Below are 20,040 nucleotides of genomic sequence, written 5' to 3'. Positions count from 1 at the left end.
TTACATATGGATGATAAATGGGCTGAGAATAAATCAGAGAACCATCACCCTTTACAATAGCCTCAAATAGCATAAAATATCTTGGGGTAATGCTAACCAAACAAATGAAAGACCTGTATGACAAGAACTTCAGGTCTTAAAAGAAAGAAATTAAAGAAGATAGAAAGGTCTTGTGTAGGTAGGATCAACATAGTAAAAATGACAATCTTACCAAAAGCAATCTACAGATTCAATGCAATCCCCATCAAAATCACAGTACAATTCATTACAGACCTTGAAAGAACAATACTCAACTTTATATGGAAAAGCAAAAGACCCGTGATAGCCAAAACCACCCTGTAAAATAAAGAAACTTGTGGAAGCATCACCATCCCTAACTTCAAACTCTAATATAGAGCCATGGTAATGAAAACAGCTTGGTATTGACACAAACATAGACAGGTAGACTAATGGAATTGAATTGAAAACCCTGATACGGACCCACACCCCTACAAACACCTGATTTTTGACAAAGAAGCTAAAATTATACAATGGGAAAAAGGAAGCATTTTCAACAAATGGTGCTGGCATAACTGGAAGCTGGTATGTAGAAGACTGCAGATAGATCCATATCTATCACCATGCACAAAACTTAAGTTTAAATGTATCAAAGACCTCAACATAAATCCAGACACACTGAACCTCTTAGAAGAGAAAGTAGGTGGTACCATCAAATGAATTGCTACATAAGACTGCTTCCTGAACATAACACCAGGAGCACAGACAGAGATCGACAATTAATAAATATGAACTCCTGAAACTGAGAAGCTTCTATAAGGCAAAGACACAGTCTACAAGACAAAACAGCAGCCAAAAAGAATGGGAAAAGATCTTCACCAATCCTACATCTGACAGAGTGATTTCCAAAATATACAAAGAACTCAAGAAGCTAGTCACCAAAACACCAAATAATCCAATCAAAAAGTGGGGTACAGAACTAAATAGACAATTCTCAATAGAGGAATCTAAAATAGATAAAAAGCACATTAGAAAGTGCTCAACATTCTTAGCCATTAGGGAAATGCAAATCAAAACAACTCTGAGATACCATCTTACTCCTGTCAGAATGGCTAAAATCAAAAACACCAATGACAGTTTATGCTGGAGAGGATGTGAAGAAAGGGGAACACTCCTCCACTGATGGTGGGAGTGCAAACTCGTATATCCACTTTGGAAATTAGTATGGCATTTCCTCAGGAAAATGGGAATCACTCTACCACAAGATCCAGCAATTCCACTCTTAGGCATATACCCAAAGGATGCACATTCATACAGCAAGGACATTTGTTCAACGATGTTCTTCATAGCATTATTTGTAATAGCCAGAACCTGGAAGCAACCTAGATGCCCCTCAACCGAAGAATGGATAAAGAAAATGTGTTACATTTACACAATGGAGTACTACTCAGAGGGGAGGGTGGGGGACAACGAAATCTTGAAATTTGCAGGCAAATGAATGGAACTAGAAGAAACCATCCTGAGTGAGATAACCCAGTCACAAAAAGACAAGCATGGTATGTACTCTCTCATATATGGATATTAGACATACCAACTTACAATGCACATCTCCAGGGATGATAGGAAACAAGGAGGGCCCTAATAGAGACATACGTGGTCCCTCCTGACCAAATTGGAAGCACAGGGTGGGGGACGAGATAGGAGAAAGAGAGGGGGAGAAGAGGAGAGGGGAGAACATGAGAGATCAGGAAGATTGAGTTGGGGGAACATACAGGAGAGCAAGGAACATACAGGATGACCCCAACTAATAATCTAAGCAATAGTGGAAAGGCTACCTTAAATGCCCTTCCCCTATAATGAGACTGATGCCATCCTAGAGACCTTTCATCCAGTAGCTGATGAAAACAGAAGCAGAGACCCACAGCTAAGCACTGAGCTAAACTCGTGGAATCCAGTTGTAGAGAGGGCGAGTGATGAACAAAGGGGTCAAGACCAGGCTGGAGAAACCCATAGAAACAGCTGACCTGAGCAAGTGGGAGCTCATGGACTGCAGTCTGACAGCCGGGGAACCAGCAGGGGCCGAACCAGGCCCCCTGAACCTGGGTGTCAGTGCGGAGGCCTGTGGAGTCTATGGGGCCTCTGGCAGTTGAACCAGTATTTATTACTAGTGCACAAATGGACTTTGGGAGTCCATTCCCCATGGAAGGATACTCTCTCAGCCTAGCCTGCTCCAAATGATATGATAGACTTTGAAGATCCCCGTGGAAGGCCTCACCTTCCCTGGGGAGGGGGAGGGGATTGGTGGGGAGCAGGGAAGGAGAGGGAGAGGGAACTGGGATTTATATATAAAATAAGATTGCTTCTAATTTAAATTAAAATTTGTATATATAAAAAAGATAGAGGTATGAATGTGGCAGGTTCAAACAGGCAATCACTGAAAAAGTCCCTAGCATTCCTGGGCAGTCCAGGAGGAGACGCATAAGCTGCAAGTCAGTTTGAATTGACAGAAATATGTGGTAAGGCCTTGGATGGGCTTTTATGGGCTCATGATAGGGCTAGATAGAACACAGCTGTGTCTCAAGGCTTCAGTGCCAGGAAACCAAAATGAGGTGTAATAAGGACAGCACAAATGTCCTTATCCATGCAAGGTCAGTGTATAAGTGAGGCCAACTCCCATAAGTTCTGGGTTTTTCCTAAAAAGAAAATTATCTATCCTGTATTTTGACCTAATCTAAGGGAAGAAGTTTATAATTAGCAATAACCATTAAAAGCCACTGAATTTTGTGTTCTGTTGAATCGTATGAAGAGTTCTATCCTTTTTTTTAAAGATTTTATTTATTTATTATGTATACAACATTCTGCTTCCATGTATATCTGCACATCAGAAGAGGACACCAGATCTCATAACGGATGGTTGTAAGCCACCATGTGGTTGCTGGGAATTGAACTCAGGACCTCTGGAAGAGCAGTCAGTGCTCTTAACCTCTGAGCCATCTCTCCAGCCTAAGTTCTATTTTTTAACCTGTAACACTGTAGTGAACTCAATTTTTTTCAGGTCTTGTTCTCTTTTCTAAAAGAGCTCCCCAGAGGACTTTGTCCTTTCTATGCCACAGATACTCACTGGATGTTAGGAATTATATCACTGAAATGCAGATTCTCCTACATGACCAGACTGAAAAACATCTCTAAAGTGGTCTTCAAAGGCCTCTCTCCCCTCTAGACTGCTAGTTAGGTAATCAGGCAAGCTATTCCCCAATCTGGGAATCAAGGCTCTACATAGGCACCCCATCCCCACCCCAACCCTTTTATAAAGTTTGGGTTTTTTCTGATCTCAAAATGTACCTGGAATTTTTTTTTTCTTTTTGCATCTCTTCCTGGGATTCCCTCCCTCTCAATACCTTTCTCCTGTCTTTCAAGATCCAGTTCAAATAAGACATCCCTGTGAAACTTCCTGGAATATTCCAGGCACAAATAACTACTTCTTTGCCCCCCACCCCCACCCTGCCCTGCACCCACCCTGTACTTTCTGTGTTCCTCTCATAGCATTTTCCTATTGCCTCTGAAGGCTGTCATTGATGCACTTATGATACATGCCCTTCAGCACTGGGAGCTGATGGAGATCGTTAATGCATCTACCTTCACATTTCCCACAACACCTAAACTTCCAACTTGCATATGACAGAGGCTTGATGAAATCCATCGTAGTGAGAGTATTTCACTGTTAAAATTCTTTGGATAATCTCAACCAATCTGAGTATGTTTAGCTCTTTCCTTGAAAAAGTAGCTGTTCTCATCTGGTCTAAGTGTTCATTTCAGCACAATATTTCATATCTCTGAATGATCTAAGACATGGCTTTATTCAACATGCTCTAAGAGTGACTCATGGTGAAAAAGCTCCCTAAAACAGTAATTTATTCAATATATACCACTGTTTCACATTTAAAAGAATAGAAGTCAAGGAGAAAAATACCTACTAACCTCTGATGAAGCATCGTCAGCACTTGACTGTGTCATCTTGATCTAGTAGTTTATAATTACACACACACACACAACCGGTGTGAGTGTATCATATATATGATATGTGATATGTATATATGATACACACACACATATATATGTATATATTATATACACACACAAATAGAGAGAGAGTATGTGTATATATACTCAAAAAGACAACCTGCCTTTTGCCTTTTAGTCTTTGCTTCAGCACTGGCTGTATGACCTTGGTCATGTTACTTTAGTTTTGGTTTCATTTTCTTTATGTGTAAAATGAGCAATACCTCCCTCACAAGGTTGCTGTAAAGATCAAATAATTTTAAATTTTTTCAGTAATGAATTACACAAATATTTATTAAGAGCCTATTTGAGGCCTTTGTAATTTTAAGAACTTTCCTTTTCCCTATGATGAAACTGAAGAATTGTCCATTGTTAATGTGTGGCAGGCTCTATCACCTAACTTTAACTCAAGCCAGAAGAGTCTGCTATTTTAGAAATCTTGTTTCAGGTGTGATTCTGACTTCTCAAGCTCCTCAAGGCTGTTAAAGGCAACTGTTTGGATGATTTCCCATTTGTATTAGGACAATCAATGTTAAACAATTAACAATTAGAAACGCAGGCACTTCCTAACTTCCCCCAGTATAATCCAAACTTTCATAAACAGTAAAGTTAACAAACACTAAAACTGGTTCATCACTTGTAGCAAATGATCTCAATGTGGACTTAAATGTATGTAAATATACTAGGATTTTTCTATTAGCTACACTTCAAAAAGCTGCCACTTCACAGTACTTTTCTGAATCTGGGCAGGAAAGGGCTGGAGGTGGGAGCTGTGACAATCGCGGCCAATTTGAAAACCTTTTTTTTTTTTTTTTTTTTGACCATATATGAAGCTGACAGTAATTCTGGCAGTCAAAAGAGAAGCAGTTTTCTTTCCAATCCAAATCTGAGTTAGCCAAAGAACCATCATCTAGAGCTTTATAAAGTGTGTTTCTCTTGCTCCTTCCCTTCCTCTTATGAAATTAATCACTCAGCAGCCTATCTTGTGAGTGAAGCGCCCAGAAAAGGCACTCACTTTGCTCTATCTCTATAAAGGTTACATTGGCCTTAGCGATTTGGCAGAGCGGGTCGCAGCAAGGAAAGGAGCCAGAGAAAAGGAACTGGCCTTCCGGACACCGCATGCTCTCCCCAGCGCCCCCTCGCCTGGAACATCGGCAGGCACCCTGCATGGCCTGCTCCCAAGGTTCATTCATCGTCCTCCCTGATCGCCATTCCGCCTTAGAGTGGGAAGGAGCGGCAGGCCAGCCTCCAGCTGCGAGGCGGAGCGTGGCCAGAGGCCGGCCAGCCCGACTGCCACTCGAGTCGGAAATACGCAGGCCTCACGGCCTTCGCCTTCTCCGGGCCACTTGCTCTGGCCGCCTGCCGTGTCGCTGCGCGCTGCGCTGTGCTGCGCTGCAGACTGCTACCCGACCCACCTCGCCGGTCTTGCCTGGTCGAACCTGGGTCCCCGCCGGTGCCAGCTATCAAGAGCTCTTCCTCAACTGCCCCCAGCCCCGTATGCCACCGGCCCAGCCGTGCCGCCTGCCTCACTTCGCCGCCAGCCTCGCCTCTATGACCGAAAGTGAAAGTGGAGCTAGGCAGAGGCCGCGAGGGTGCGTGGGGACAAGGCAGGTTGGAGGAGTAAGTTAGCTCAGACCCAAATGCTAAAGGAGAGCAAGGCTCGGGTGCGGACTGGCCAGGGCAACTGCGGCCCTGGGACCCAGATTTAGGGACCCGAACTAGGAATGCATGCTGCAGGGCTGGCAGAACATCCGGCAGGGAGGAGCACCCGGCAGAACGCACAGTGTTTTTCTTCGTGTGTCTTACGGTGTGTTTGCGAACTTCACTAACATTGGAAACGCTGTAATGTGCAAAGTTGGTGCGCGGTAGGACATTCAAATTGGCTCTGCCCGCCAAGTCGGGAGGGACACCCATTGGATTGAGAAGATGTTCCTCATTTCCTCTCTGAAAGTGACAGATAGCTTTGCCCCCCCCCAAAAAAAGCCAGTCTAGAAGTCCTCTGTTGTAAAATTCTGGGGGCCCTGGGTTTTTCTAGGCAGTGTGGGTACTTTAGGTGCTGTTTTAGAGTGTTTATGTTTGCCTGTGTTGGGGGGGGTGAGGGGGTGTTGGTTAGAGAAGGCCTCCAGAACTCCCCTAACCCTAATAAGAAAGAGGCACTGTGCCACAGAGTGTCTGCTTCCTCTCATTTTAATACCACCTAGGATTTTGTTGTTACTATTTGTTTGTTTTTTTCCCAAAGTACCATAAAAGCTCAATTTTAATAAGAAGCAATCAAACAAAATATCCACATTGACCAAAGGCCTGTTGCCCATTAAGAACTTGAAATCCAAGTCTCTGAGCAGAATTTTCAACACTTTTTTCAAATTTGTGACTCTCTTTTGCAAAAATATGTGCCACCTGGGACATTTTGTATTATAAAATTTAATGCTCTGTCCCAGATATTATTAAAATTAAGGGGGATTATGTGGGCTTCTGAAACTGGTAATTTCTGTGATCACATGATGGTTGCATCACTGAGTAGCACTAGCTTTTAAAGTCTCCAGGCATCTTTAAGAATTCAGAGCTACCTTAGCTTGTTCAGACCCTTGCGTTGTTTTGTCTTATGTTTATTTTTATTTTACTGTTTTACGTGATGGCTTCCCTTTTGTTACTAGTGTAAGACCCCCAGAAGCTCAGGCCTCCAGGATCTTTTCCCAGGACCACGGCCACCCCAATCACCATTCAGAGGTGGAAACTTGATGCAAACAGCAACAGGCTTTAATGAAAGGTGGACATTTGTACAAACGGGCTCTCTCAGAATGTAGGCTAGAGAGCAGTCCCTTCCCCCAGGCATAGGTGTTTTTAAAGGCAAAAACCACGAGCTTAGGGAGGGGCCTCGACTCTGTCCATTGAGTACGTGACCAGAGTCATGGGTTCCTAGGAGGCCTTTGTCTTGAGGGGAGGGCTGGGAATCAGATGGCCTCCTAACCCACCAGTTGTAAAACCTGCAGACCTCAGGATGTGCCTGAGCAAATGGTAGCTGTCTCTTTGATTCATAGAGAACCTTAATTGTTAATTATTGACACATTGGCCGGTGGGGCAATCTGTTTCCTTCATGAGCCCCTCGGGGAGGGTGGCCATCTGGGAATTCTTGGTACCCAGTTATCTTATGGCCTTGTAAGGGAGTAATTGCTGGCAGCTGGTAAATTCCAGGTACTAAGTCATAGTAGTGGCCTTAGTTTCTGGGTTAGGCCGCCCTACATTCCGTTTAGAGAGTTTCCTTATCTGGGCTATATTACTTTGCTAATTTTTAAGTCTTTCACTAGTAACCTTCCCTTTTACATCAATCTATTTGTACTGCCTTTCCCCCCTCCCTGCTGTCCCCCTCTTTCCTTCCCCACTCCTCCCTTCATTCTTAACAAGGCTTGTGGATGCTAGACAGGCCCTCAACCACTGAACTATACCCATAAACATAAAGACATTTCTTGAAGATCAGGTTGGTAGAAGCAAATGGACCAACAGAGTAGAAGCTGATAAAGAAGTCACTCCAAAATGCAGGAGGAAGTGGCTGCTTCTGTGTGAACTGAGCAAGAAAGAGCTGGCCACTGAGCAAGGAAAAAGCTAACAGCACTGCCCACTCACTCTGGTTCAGAGTTATTTATGCTCAGTCATACTGGCTGTGATTTAGTGTTTAGAATCAAAGAGCATTAGAGTGTAGAGTATAAGAGTGGATATGGCAGCACTGACTTCTAGTTCCAAATACTACCTGGGATTTTGAAAACACTCATCTTGGAGTTCAGAATTTAAATTTTAAGTTCAGTTATAGAGTCTGTGAAAAGAAAACTACCAAAGTTAGTAATAGTCAGAGAGAAAGATAAAGGACACCTAGTTTCGTGACTTATGTTAATCCCACCTATCGAGAATAAGACCACTACCATAGTTTAAAGCCAAGTTTGAAGCAAACTTTAATTAAATATTGGCTAGGTGGATGGGCTCTGGCTTGGTCCATACCCATGTTCCTGGGAAATAAATCAGAATCAAGTATGGCAAGGGCTTAAGAAAGAAAACCCATATTTATTGCATTTCTCATCAGGTCCAATCAGGGGCAAGCATACATCCTGACTTATTTCCTGCCTATGTTCCTCCTGCCTACATGTGATCAAGGACGTCCAGTGCAGATGGGTCAAACAAACTTGTTTAGGGGAGTGACAGCATGTGTCTTGTTATCTCCCATAAACAATAGCCTCCAGCATTTCAGGAACTATCTGTCCTTAGGCAAGAGGCTTGCAGATCAGAGGCATTTTTTTTGTTTCCTGGACCTCAAATGCATAGTAATTAAAACTTAATATGTAACTTTTGCTCTCACACTTACATACCCTTAGTTATTGTTTGGATGCAAATCACAGCTCACTTACTTGCTCATTCTCTCTGTCTCTGTTTTTCTTTGTGTGTCTCTGTCTGTCTGTCTGTCTGTCCCTACCCCACCCCCCATACCCGTATCTTTCCAGCAACCTTAAAATGTAGTTACCATATTTTGTAGTTGAGAAGACAGAGATTAGCAGTTTGGTCAGCCAAAAAGACACTACTGAAACCTAGTTGGATTACATATAGGTCTATTGACTCTGAGGTCATTTTTCTCCCATCAAATCTATTTCCTTGACTAGTTCTTATTCAAGCCTTCTTCTTACTCACCCCACCTCTATCTCATTCAGCACTTCTAACTTTTCTTCTACAGCCAGCTCCTATGAATGAACCTTCCTGAAAAAAAAAAAAACTTTTTTAAATGATAAAATTTTTTTCCTGAGTGAGCATAGTGTTAAATTTTGATGTTGTGAAAAATAAAATACATCCCTTAAGTGCCCAGAGCTGTTTTTCACATATCCTAACTAGCCACTGTTGTTAAGCATAGTACTACACCCTGAACAGCTACCAGGGACACAGGGAGGCTCCTCATCTTGTGAGTACACGGCTTTGACCTCCTAGATCCTCACAGCAGAAAACAGAAAGTCCAGTAAATTGTTAATCTTTTCTTTTTTAAAACCACTTCAATGCTGAAAATATATTAAAAAAACTTCCCCTCATGTTTTCTTGGCCAGAACAAGGGGTACTTGTAAAAACTATTCATACTGTCTACCATAAAGTGTAGAAGCATCAGTTGAGCTCATCCACTTATGGGGCTTTTCACTGTTATTAGTCCACAGTGAGCTGGAGAAGGGGGTGGCACATTTCCTTAGGCTGAGCTGTTGAAACAGGTGCTGATTTGGAGCATTACAGTTGTTGTTATCTTACCAAATATGAACAAGTGGTATTCAGTTTTTCTTTAATTGAGTCACTTCTGCCTAAGTTTTTTTGTAAGTTGATGCCAAAATTTGGCTTATTTCTTTAAATTGGTTGCCAACATTATTGCCACTTTAATAATATTTCTACTATCCTTTTGGATGTAAAGACCTGCTTAGAATCATGAATTAGAGAAGAGACTAAATAAGGCTGTCCTGATAACACCCATTCATTCATTCCTTGCCTCCTACTTCTGATGTCTCCTGCTGGATATGTGTATAATTTTCTATAATGAAGAAACTGAAGGGATTGAATGAAATGGTAGGTGACTTGCGAGGGGCAGCCACATATCAGAGCTCTATTTAAAGTAGAGCCAATTCAAAGGGAAGCAGAAAAGACCAAACAAACCCTCTGAAGGCCTTTGTTGCCCAGGCCAGCAGAGCAGCAATGAGAACCAATACCTCAAATGACCTGGAATGAATAGGGACAAGAGACACAAGAACCACAGCAAGACAGGATTTCTGATCTAGATGCAAAATTTTATTTTTCTCAGAGACCTTAAATAGCAGGAAAACATGGTGGGGTAGGGATTCCTCAGGGAGAGGTCTTTGCCTGGTACATGAGTCTCATCAGGGAAAGGTCTTTGCTTTGTAAATGAGTAATTGAAGGTAGACAGGATAATGGGGGAGGAGGGTCAAGTGAAGAGGTGCAAATAAAGCAGGTTGTTAGTGGAATGAAGAGGTCGCAGGAGGATGGGTTGCTTAGTAACCTGACTGTGGAATGTTTGCTATCAGCTATTCCTGTTAGCCCAGGTTCTGCTTGTTTGGGGAAGGGGGAGGTAGGTTGGGACTTATAGTTTCCTTGGTCGTGGTGTCTTCACAGCAATGGAAAATTAACTAAGACATCTGGATTGAGAATTGCCCAGAACACAAGCAAAGCACATTTCTAAGGGTGTCTTTAAGGAAAATTAACTAAAGTGGGAAAAGTCTGTCAATATATGTGGTGCTATTCCATCGACTAAGAGGCAGGGTGGGATACAAAGGGGAAAGGGAGAGCATCTAGCAGCAAGACATTCGATTTTGTGACTCTATGCAATTTCATTCTCCCATGTACTTCTTGCAATAAAGGACTGAAGCATCTAAAGCTGAATACAATAAATTTTCCATGTTGCTTTCCCAGGTCTTAGTAACACATCCTAGCATTCACCTGTGCTAAGTAGAATGTACTCTTAGACTTTGCAGTGAAAACAAATAATACATTCTTTTCTAATTCACCCAATTAGGACCAGGCATTAAGAAGAGTTCAAGTCAACTTGAAAGAGCACCATAAAAAGGAGCAGTAGATACTAGCCATCTTAGGAATCATATGTTAAGTCATGTTGAAGTAGATTTTAATGCTTCCCTCTGGTGTTCCTTCAATTCTCAGACAGAAGCCCTGATGCAGTGTGTATGCATGCTAAAAGAAGCCTGCATTTTGGCAAATCCATACGTGTATGTATGTGTTTTGATTATATGTACCCTGCTCCTCTGTCATGCCCCTCTCACTCCTCCTGGAACCCCAATCCTTCTGGAACCATCTTGCCAACACATGCTTCCTATTCTACTTTCATGTCTTTTGTTGTATTTTATTTCAGTTGTCTACATGGATGGTGGTTTTTTACTGGCTCCTGGTCAAGTTACCAATGGCTCTATCACTAAAACCTTCAATAACACCTATGAGCAGAGTATAATCATGGTTTTCTAAAGAGGTTATTCTTTTCATATGACAGTTCATTCTCCTCTATGTTGCTGTAGACAGTGAAAGTATGAAATCTGCCTTGAAGGTCAGTCACATGAGTGTTCACATGTCAGTTCCCTGCCTCTCAGGCCCCACTCTTTCCTCCACTCTAGGAAATACTGGGATGCTGGAGGTAGGGTTGAGGTAGATTCAAGAGGATCTCGAGCATTGGACCAGTTTAAGCTACTTCATGAGCTCAAATCCAGCTTAAATTACTAGGGAGACACTCTCTCATAAAATGAAGATAGTGAAGTCTTTTAGTAGGCAGCAATTTTTGAGTCAACTTGACATGTGTGAGTGCACACATAGAGGCCAGAGTGATAATTCTCAATATCAATGGTCTCTAATCCCCAATTAAAAGACATTGATTAACACATAGGATTTGAAAACAGGATGAAAACAGAGCATGAGTCTGACCCTGCTCCTTTACCAGGTTCTGATCACACCAGCATATGCCCTCCTCCTTATCTTTTGAAACAGAATCTCTGGTGGTTTGAATAGGAATGGCCTGTGTAGACTCATATGTTTGAATTCTTGGCCCACAGGGGGTGGCACTATTAAGAGTTGTGGCCTTGTTGGAGGAAGTATGTCACTATTGGGGTAGGTTTTGAGATCTTATGTGCTCAAGCTATGTCCAGTGTGACACACAGTCTCCTTCTGATCCCTGCAGGCCAAGATGTTGAAAACTCAGGTCAAGATATTTAACTCTCAGCTCTTTTCTCCAGCACCACATCTGCCTGCATACTGCCATGCTTCCCATGATGATGATGATGAACTAAACTCCTGAAATTGAAAGCCAGTTGTTGATAATTGTTCCCAAAAAGTTACTACACGCTCTCTGCCAATATTCATTATCCTTCCATAAGGAGGAAATTCCCTCATTAGTTAAAGGTATTATAATTTCTGCTGGGTCCCTTCTAGTCAGTTGACAAAATCTTAATTTGCCTTTTAGAATCAAATCAGAAATCTTTTCTAAATATGTCTTTAGTTTTTTATTTGTTTATGTGGCAGAAATATCCATTCTATTATTATATCTTCCCTCTGCATCAGAATCCCTGAGGGGTTTTCTCTAGATGGTAAAATAACCAGAATACATACAGTCTAGTTCTGAATCCATACAGTCCACATGTGCATACATTATTCTCTTTTCTACCCATTCTACTTCTTTTTCAGCTTCAGCTGATAATATTCATGACTGTTTAAGTCCTTGTCCCCTTTTAGGGCCATTTTAAATGCTTTAAATCATGTCCTTCTACTCCAGTAATTGTAGTTGAGAAATTTCTCCCAGTAATTTCTGAAGATCATTGAGAGTTTGGTAGCTATCTCTCCTGATCTGTACTTTTTTGTTGTCCATTTTTAATAAATCTATTTTATAACCTAAATAATGAATAAAATCTCCTCTTTGTACCTTTTTGGGGGCAATCCATAATCCCCAGCAAGGTAAAACTTCCTTTACTGCCTTAAACATCTTTTCCAACATTCTGTTTTTAGAGTCAGCCAGCAATATGTCATCAATATAATGGTATATTATGGATTGTGGAAATTGTTTACAAATTATTTCCAAAGGTCTTTGTATGAAATATTGGCACAGGGTAAGACTATTTAACATTCCCTGCAGCAAAACCTTCCATTGATATCTCTTTACTGGCTGAGAAATGTTATAAGTAGGCACCATGAAGGAAAATTTTTCCCTATCTTTTTCTTGTAACAGTATAGTGAAGAAGCAGTCTTTTAGTTCAATGACTATGATAGGCCATCCTTTAGGTATCAAGGAAGGCAACAGCATCCCAGGCTGTAGAGAGCCCATATGCTGAATTATTTTATTGATGGCTCTCAGGTCTGTCAGCATTCTCCACTTTCCAGACTTCTTTTTGATAACAAATACAGGAGAATCCCAAGGGCTAGTAGATTCTTTGATATGCCCAGCATTTAGCTGTCTCTGAACTAGCTTTCCTAAAGCCTCTAGCTTCTCAGAGGTCATAGGCCCTTGTCCTACCCAGACAGGTTCATCTGTTAGCCATTTTAAGGGTAGGACTTTTGGTTCCTCTGTAGGTTTGGCATTTGTATTCTGCCTGGATAGTTGGTATCTGTTTTCCATAGTGCCTTACAATATTTTTCCTACCATCTAGAGCTTGTTTATTATTTGTAACTGTTACTGGAGGAATGTTAATCTGGGTATTCCATTGCTGCAAGTGGTCATAACCCCAGAGATTTATTTTGATGTCTGTGACACATGGCTTTAGTCTTCCTCTTTGGCCCCCTGGTCCTATGCAATCAACCCATCTCATACTCTGTTGTACTTGAGATAGGGTTCCAATCCCTAAGAATTGAACATTTACCTCTTGTAGAGGTCACCTTGGAGGCCAAGACTTTTGGGTTATAATAGTTATGTCAGCCCCAGTGTCTACCAAACCGATAATCACTTTATTATTTATTCTTACTTTTAACTGAGGCCTCTGATCCTTTATAGAAGTTTGCCAAAATAATGCATTTTTTGTTTCCTCCAATTATGTTTGATTCCTCCTCACTAGCTAAACTACTATCTAGAGTGGTATCATTTTTACCATAGGCAGTGGATTTTCTATTCATCCTGGGAGGGATTGTCCTCCAAAGTGACTGGGAATGACTGGACCTTTTTTGATTTGGGGGCCTTCGAGAGTCCCCCTCCAAGGATTTTCCCAATTGTAAAGGGTTTCCTTGTATGTCTCTTGTGGATCTACATTCACTGGTCCAGTGTCTGCCCTTATTACATCTTCTATATAATCCAAGAGGTGGAGGCCTTTTATTTGAGACATTGTTGGAAATGCCTTGCCTACAATTTCTTCTAAGATGTCCTGTCCTGCCACAGTTAAAGCATCTGGTATTTTGATGTCTTTTTGACTCTTTGGAGATTGCTCCTCTTACTCAAGCTTCTGTGTCAGTACAGTTAGAGCATCTGGCCTCTTGGTGTCTTTTTAGTCCTTTGGAAATTGCTTCTCCTACCCAAGGTTCTGTATCATTATCATTATACTCAAGATGTATGTAGCTGTATGTAAAACCTACTCTTCCAGTGGTGCTGCTCTGATCTTTAAAGGCAAAAGTATCCTTTTTCATTGTGGAGTTGCATATTTTAGAAGCTAGAGGTTGTATGAATATTTTCTAGAATCTGAATCTTTTACCTGTAACTCTACTGCCCTGGATAGTCTCTGTAAAAATTCAGTGAACTGTCCTCTTGGTCTACTCTCTTTCCTGGTTCATGACCTTATCCCAGGCATTCAAGGCTGCTGTCTAGTATAAGGACATTGTATGCTCATCATATGCAGCCTGAGTCTGTGGGTCAGCATAAAGACCCTCACCAAGAATCTTATCTTGGGGAGCTTCATAACCTTTCTTTAAGCCTTGAAGCTCAAGGGCTTTTGCTCCCCCCCCCATAAAGCCCTCCATTGTATTTGAGACAAATGTTCATGTACAGCTGATATTAGATGTGCCCAATCTTTAGGGGTTACCCTATTTATGGTTGCCCCTGATATCACCAGTATTTTGATATAAGAAGAATGGAGGTCATAATTGACAACAGCCTCCTTAATTCCCTTTAGGTCTTTTAACTATATTGGTTCCTATTGATATGTGACATAGCCATTTATTTATTTATTTGATGGCAGTTCTTCTGACATAGTCGCTAAGAAAACCATTGGAGTGGGCATAACAACCTTAAGAAGGTCTTTCCAAAGTCTAATTTGTGTAGGTGATTTTAACCCTATTTGATGGCCTGCTATATTTATTTGAGAAGTATCAGATTCTGAAGTATCAGATTGAAGGTTGTCTAAGGCCTGTAATCTGTTTACCGTTGTTTCCTTGAGTGTTTGAACTTCCTGGATCATATAAGTTTCTAAGGATTTCATAGAATCAGTAAATTTTTCTATTGTCCATTTACGTATGTCTCTAAACAGTTAATATCCTCATCCTTAGATAATATCTGAATGGCATGTAAATTGCCTTCCAGGAACTCAATTTGAGACTCCAGCTTTTGGTGTTTGCTAATAGAGTCATCAGACATGGAACAAGTTGTCTCTGCTAGTCTGTTAATGTTGTCTTGACTTTTCTCTATTTTGGTCATTAAAGCAGCAGACATAGAACAAATTCTATTTCCTATTTGGCCATGATTCTGTTCTATTTGTGTCGCTAATGTAGCATGGCCAGATTCAATATTCTCAACCTTTTTTCGTAAACATTCTATGTCTTCCATTTTAGAGGTCATCACCTCCTGGTTGTCCATCATATCCTGAATTATCCTTCCTAAGTTATTGATAGTTTGTACACGTTCCTTGTTCTTTGCTTTATTGTTAAATCCTCTCCTTAGGAATATTACATTGACCATAAAGCTGATTGTTGATTATATATATATATATATATTATATATGTTTTTAAACATTTAATATCCTCATCCTTAGATAGTATCTGAATGGCATGTAAATTGCCTTCCAGGAACCTAATTCGGGACTCCAGCTTTTGGTTTTTACTAATAGAGTCATCAGACATGGAACGAGTAATATAGACAATATTGTCTATAGTAATATAGACAATAGGGCAAGTCATAAACATCCTCTAACATCCTATCCACATAGGAATCAAAAAGATTTCTAACGTTCTGCTTTGTAAGATTATCTGCCATTGTACAAGGCTGACCTGTGTTGATTTCCGGGGACTCGGAGCTGTGGTGTGGATTTTCAGTCTCAGTAACTATGTGTGGCCAGCAGGTGGAGAAGGTGTACATCAGAACACATTTCAACCAAGAATGGTCGATACATTGCGATGTAATCTGAAACTTCTCAAAGTGGCTACTATACAAGGTTAAAATGGGCGGGATTTCATTAAAAGAAACGGTTTTGTAAACCAGCAGGGCAGTAGCCGGCTCCGGGCGTTGCAGCCTCCAGTGGCAGTATCCAGTACAGAGCCACTGCCTGCTCTTCGGGCCCTGGGCAGGGGCGGTGGAGGCAGTGGCTGAGGGACCTGCAGCCCAGCAGGGCTAAGCGGCCCAGGGAGGGGCAGAGAGCTGGAGCAGGGAGGGGGAGGCCAAACGCTGTGAGCTGGGGCGAGGCGGGGGCGGGGGCGGGGGCGGGGCCAGTTTTGCACTTGTAAGGGCATGCAATTGAGCCTGTGCCATCTCAGTTGCAGCGGCAGTGAAGCTAGGTTTCACTGCTGGTCTCCTTAGGTGGCAGAGGCTTTGAGGGCTGTGAGAGATTCTGGGTGGGTGGGCGGGTGACTGCAATTGGGAATGAAGCTGTACTGCGATGTCCATGCAGATCTTCCTGACCCAAGGAGCGGCTCTGCTCAGGGTGGGAGAGTCCGAGCATGGGATTGAAACCACTCCTGTGACACCAGCTGAAAAAGAAAAAGATTGAACACGGAATAGGTTATTAACTGGTAATTTATTAAGAAGGGGTACTCACACAAGGAGCCAATAACTACATTTGGCAATCCAAGAAGTCCAGACCCAGATGCCTCTGAGACCTGACCAGAACCCGAGAGAGGAGGAGCATCTCCTCTCCTTTTTCTTTATCCTACCCCTCTACGTTCCTGTGACTACCCCCAAACGGACGTGGTCAGCGGTACAGATATCCAGGGTCTCTCCCCACCCCCCACCCCCAGCTCAGAATGCAGACTGTCAGGATTTCTAGTCCCACTGGTACCTGCTCAGCCACAGCTGTCAAAAGTGTGTTGTAAATAAGTCTCTATCATTGTATTTCCAGTATAGACTAGAGAGTCAGATATTGGTGTGAAAACCTGCTACAATAGAGAAGCCTAGAAGCAACCAGCTGATGGTCCCATTTTTCTGGAGACCCAGCAAAAGAAGGGTCTCTCCAATACTCCCAAACCAAAAACAGATCACAAATCTCTGAGTACCTCCCTACTCCTTCCCGTGAATTTCTCTGTCTTCCTGACTCCTCTGTCCTCTCTATGGCTAATTTCTGTCAGCTAGTCTCTGGCTCTGCCCCTGATCCAAGCTTAATTTTATTAACCCAGTTTCAAAGTTTTACAGTTTGATCAAATATCCCACAACGGTTACTTTATCTGTGTGTTTGCAAGACACAGCTTGTGTGTGGAATTTAGAGGACAATTTTGAGGAGTGGGTTCTTTAGTTCTTGTGGTCACAATCAACTCATCTCAACAGACCTTATTGCATTTCTGTGAGACAGAGTCTTCTGTAGGCCTGTAGCCCATGCCTCCCTGAAAGTCTTAGCCTCCTGACTTCTGGGACAACAGACATGCTCTGCCTTGCTGTGTCTGTCATAGAAAATTTGTGATTTCCCCCAGCACCCCTCAGTATTCAAACTTGAGATTCTGACACTTGACCCAACAAGGGCGTGTAGGTCACCCACATCCCTGTCCCTGGAGTCCACATTAGTCCTCTTCTGCACCATAGCTGATCCTCCTTCCTGCCATGTGCAAGGCTTCCTCCAGGACCAAGTCTCATCCCTGTTTGTCACATCCATCCAGACACGGCCCCTATGGCAGTCATTAGTCAGTAGAATCATGCTAATTTGTTTTTTAATTTCTATTTACTTACTTACTTGCTTATTTACTTGTTTTTCAGGCAGGGTTTCAGGCTGGCCTCCAACTACATATGTAGTGGAGGCTGACCTTGGCTACTGACCCTCCACCCTTCACATCCAAAGCTCTGGCATTACAGAAATGTATTGCTGTGCCCAGCTAAACACTTCCTTCTTGCCTGAACAACACTGGGAGGGGAGCTGAGTGAGTAAGGTGTCTCCCCAGTTCTCACTTCACTCCTCATGCCTAACATATTCACAATAATCTGCCCGTGCTTCCAATATTCTAATCACCCCATCATCTGTGTCAGAGGCACTGATGTCAGGCTGTAACTGGCTAATTTGTATGGAAGTCCAAATAGATCTGCCCAGCCCTTGTTGCTGCCTACACATTCTGGCCCTTCAAACCTAGGCCACATAGGTCTGAAGGCTCATGTGAGTGAATGAAGATTTGCACTCTGTCCTGTATATGCATGCAGTGCCCAAAACATCCAGAGGAGGGTGATAGCTTCCCACTCAGTAGCTTCAGTGACCAGATGCGGGCAATATGTCCCCATGCAGTATGCAAAAAATCCAGAAAAGGGGATAGGTCCCTATGCTGAACTCTATGCAGTAAACAAAGCATTCCAGAAGAGGGTGATAGATTCCTAGGCCTTTCACAAAACTATTCAGAAAAGGGTGATAGAGTCCCTTGCAGTGCTGGAGCCAGCTCCAATGATTCAGCAAGGGTCCCTGAACTGGAGCACTAGGGCTGAGAAATGGCAGATAATAGAGACAAAAACAAGTGATAGAATTGGGAGGACTGCCCAGTCAAAGCTGAACAGCCCCGAGTTTAATTTGGAACCTGCTTATATACAGACTAGAGGCAAAGCAGAACAAAGAACAGTATAATCCATTAACCAGCTCACTGCACTGTCCTTGAATTAGAGGAGCAAGCAGGCTCACTATCACATGAGTCCTGCTAGCAGCAGGCAGCTTGTTAGATAATATGCTCTTTCCCATGGGCTTAATCGGAACTTTCTTGTGACTCTCAAGGAGACTGAAACAAGCAAGCCCGAACTTTAATGACTTATAAATCAAAATAGATTCCAGATGGAAACTGAGTCACTTGTAGGCTCCCACGATGCAGTATTAAAAGAATTCAGAACCAGGCAATAGATTATCCTTGAAGTACTTAAAGATTCTTGAAGAGGTGAATAGATCCCCTTGCAATATGTACAGATCCAGAAGAGAGCAATAGATCCCCACACAATATACAAAGTATCCAGAAGAGGGTAGCAAGAAACAGGGGAAAGATCCACTTTCAGTACCCAGAGGAACTAGAAGACAGTAATAGACTCCCATGCCTTTCCCAAAGCATCCATAACAGAGTGATAGCTTCCCATGTAGTGACCTCAGCAAACAGAAGAATGGCATAGATTCCCTTCCTGTACCCGAAGCAGCAGAAAAGGGTGATAGTTCCTCCATTCCTCACCAAAAGTATCCAGACAGCTATAGATGCTTAGTTAGGATTTCTATTGCTGCTATGAATCACCATGACCAAAAAGCAAGTTGGAGAAGAAATGGTTTTTTTGGCTTACATTCCCATATCACTGTTCATTATTGAAGGAAGTCTCGACGGGAACTCAAAGTCACAGCATGCAGAAGAGGGTGACAGATCCTCATGAACATCCCCATGTAGTACTGCAAGACCCAGAAGTCCATGATAGAATCCTTTACAATATCCAAAGTATCCAAAAGGAGATGATAGATCCCGCTTTCCATCTTCCTGCAGCACCCAAAGAAATCAAAAGGCAATAGGTCCTCAGCAGTTTACAAAGCACCTAGGAGAGTGCGATAGAGCCCTGTGCAGTAAGACAAACATGCAGAAGAGAGCAATAGATCAACTTGCAGTACTTAGTGTACCCAGAAGTAAACCCTATGCAGTATTCAAATACTCCAGAAGAGGGCAAGAGATCCTCTTGCAGTATGCAAAATACCCAGAAATGGGCTATTGCTTTACATTCAGTACCATCTACTTAGAGTAAAGGGGAATAGCTCCACATGGAGTTCCCAAAGTTCTCAGAAGAAGGCAATACATCAGTATGTAGTATCAAAACTTCCACAGGAGGATGATAGATCTCCATGCAGTATCCAAATGTCTTAGACAGTTTTATATTGTTACAAAGAGACACCATAACCATGGCAATTCTTACAAAGAAAGCATTTAATTGGTGCTTCCTTAGAGTTTCAGAGGTTTAGTCCATTTAATCATGGTGTAAAACAGTAGCAGGGTAGCAGACATGGTCCTGGGGAAGTAATTAAAAATTCTGTACCCAGATAAGCAGACAGCAGGAAGAGGGATGCTCTCCAGCTCTGTGCTTCAAATGGGCTTTTTAAAAACCAAACCAAACCAAACCAAACAAAAACAACAACAACAATA

The 20,040-nt window shown here is 42.3% G+C and overlaps 1 protein-coding gene across 3 annotated transcripts in view; it reads right to left on the bottom strand.

Moving 5' to 3' along the window:
* Positions 1-5,716, bottom strand: part of Erap1 (endoplasmic reticulum aminopeptidase 1) — a 35,936-nt gene extending 30,220 nt beyond the window's left edge. The window contains exon 1 of one of the 3 annotated variants that reach the window (XM_027401855.2): positions 5,588-5,716. The gene's annotated coding sequence lies outside the window, so the exon portion shown is untranslated. Of the gene's footprint in view, positions 1-3,975; positions 4,072-5,471 lie in introns of those variants that run through there. The other 2 variants (XM_027401854.2, XM_027401856.2) reach the window with 2 other exon arrangements.
* Between the last annotated feature and the right edge of the window lie 14,324 nt (positions 5,717-20,040).

The sequence above is a fragment of the Cricetulus griseus genome, chromosome 2, assembly GCF_003668045.3.
Source record: "Cricetulus griseus strain 17A/GY chromosome 2, alternate assembly CriGri-PICRH-1.0, whole genome shotgun sequence".
NCBI classification, from domain to species: Eukaryota; Metazoa; Chordata; class Mammalia; order Rodentia; family Cricetidae; genus Cricetulus; species Cricetulus griseus.
The sequence above is the reverse complement of the archived record's forward strand: the minus strand, read 5'-3'. Positions and strand labels throughout refer to the sequence as shown.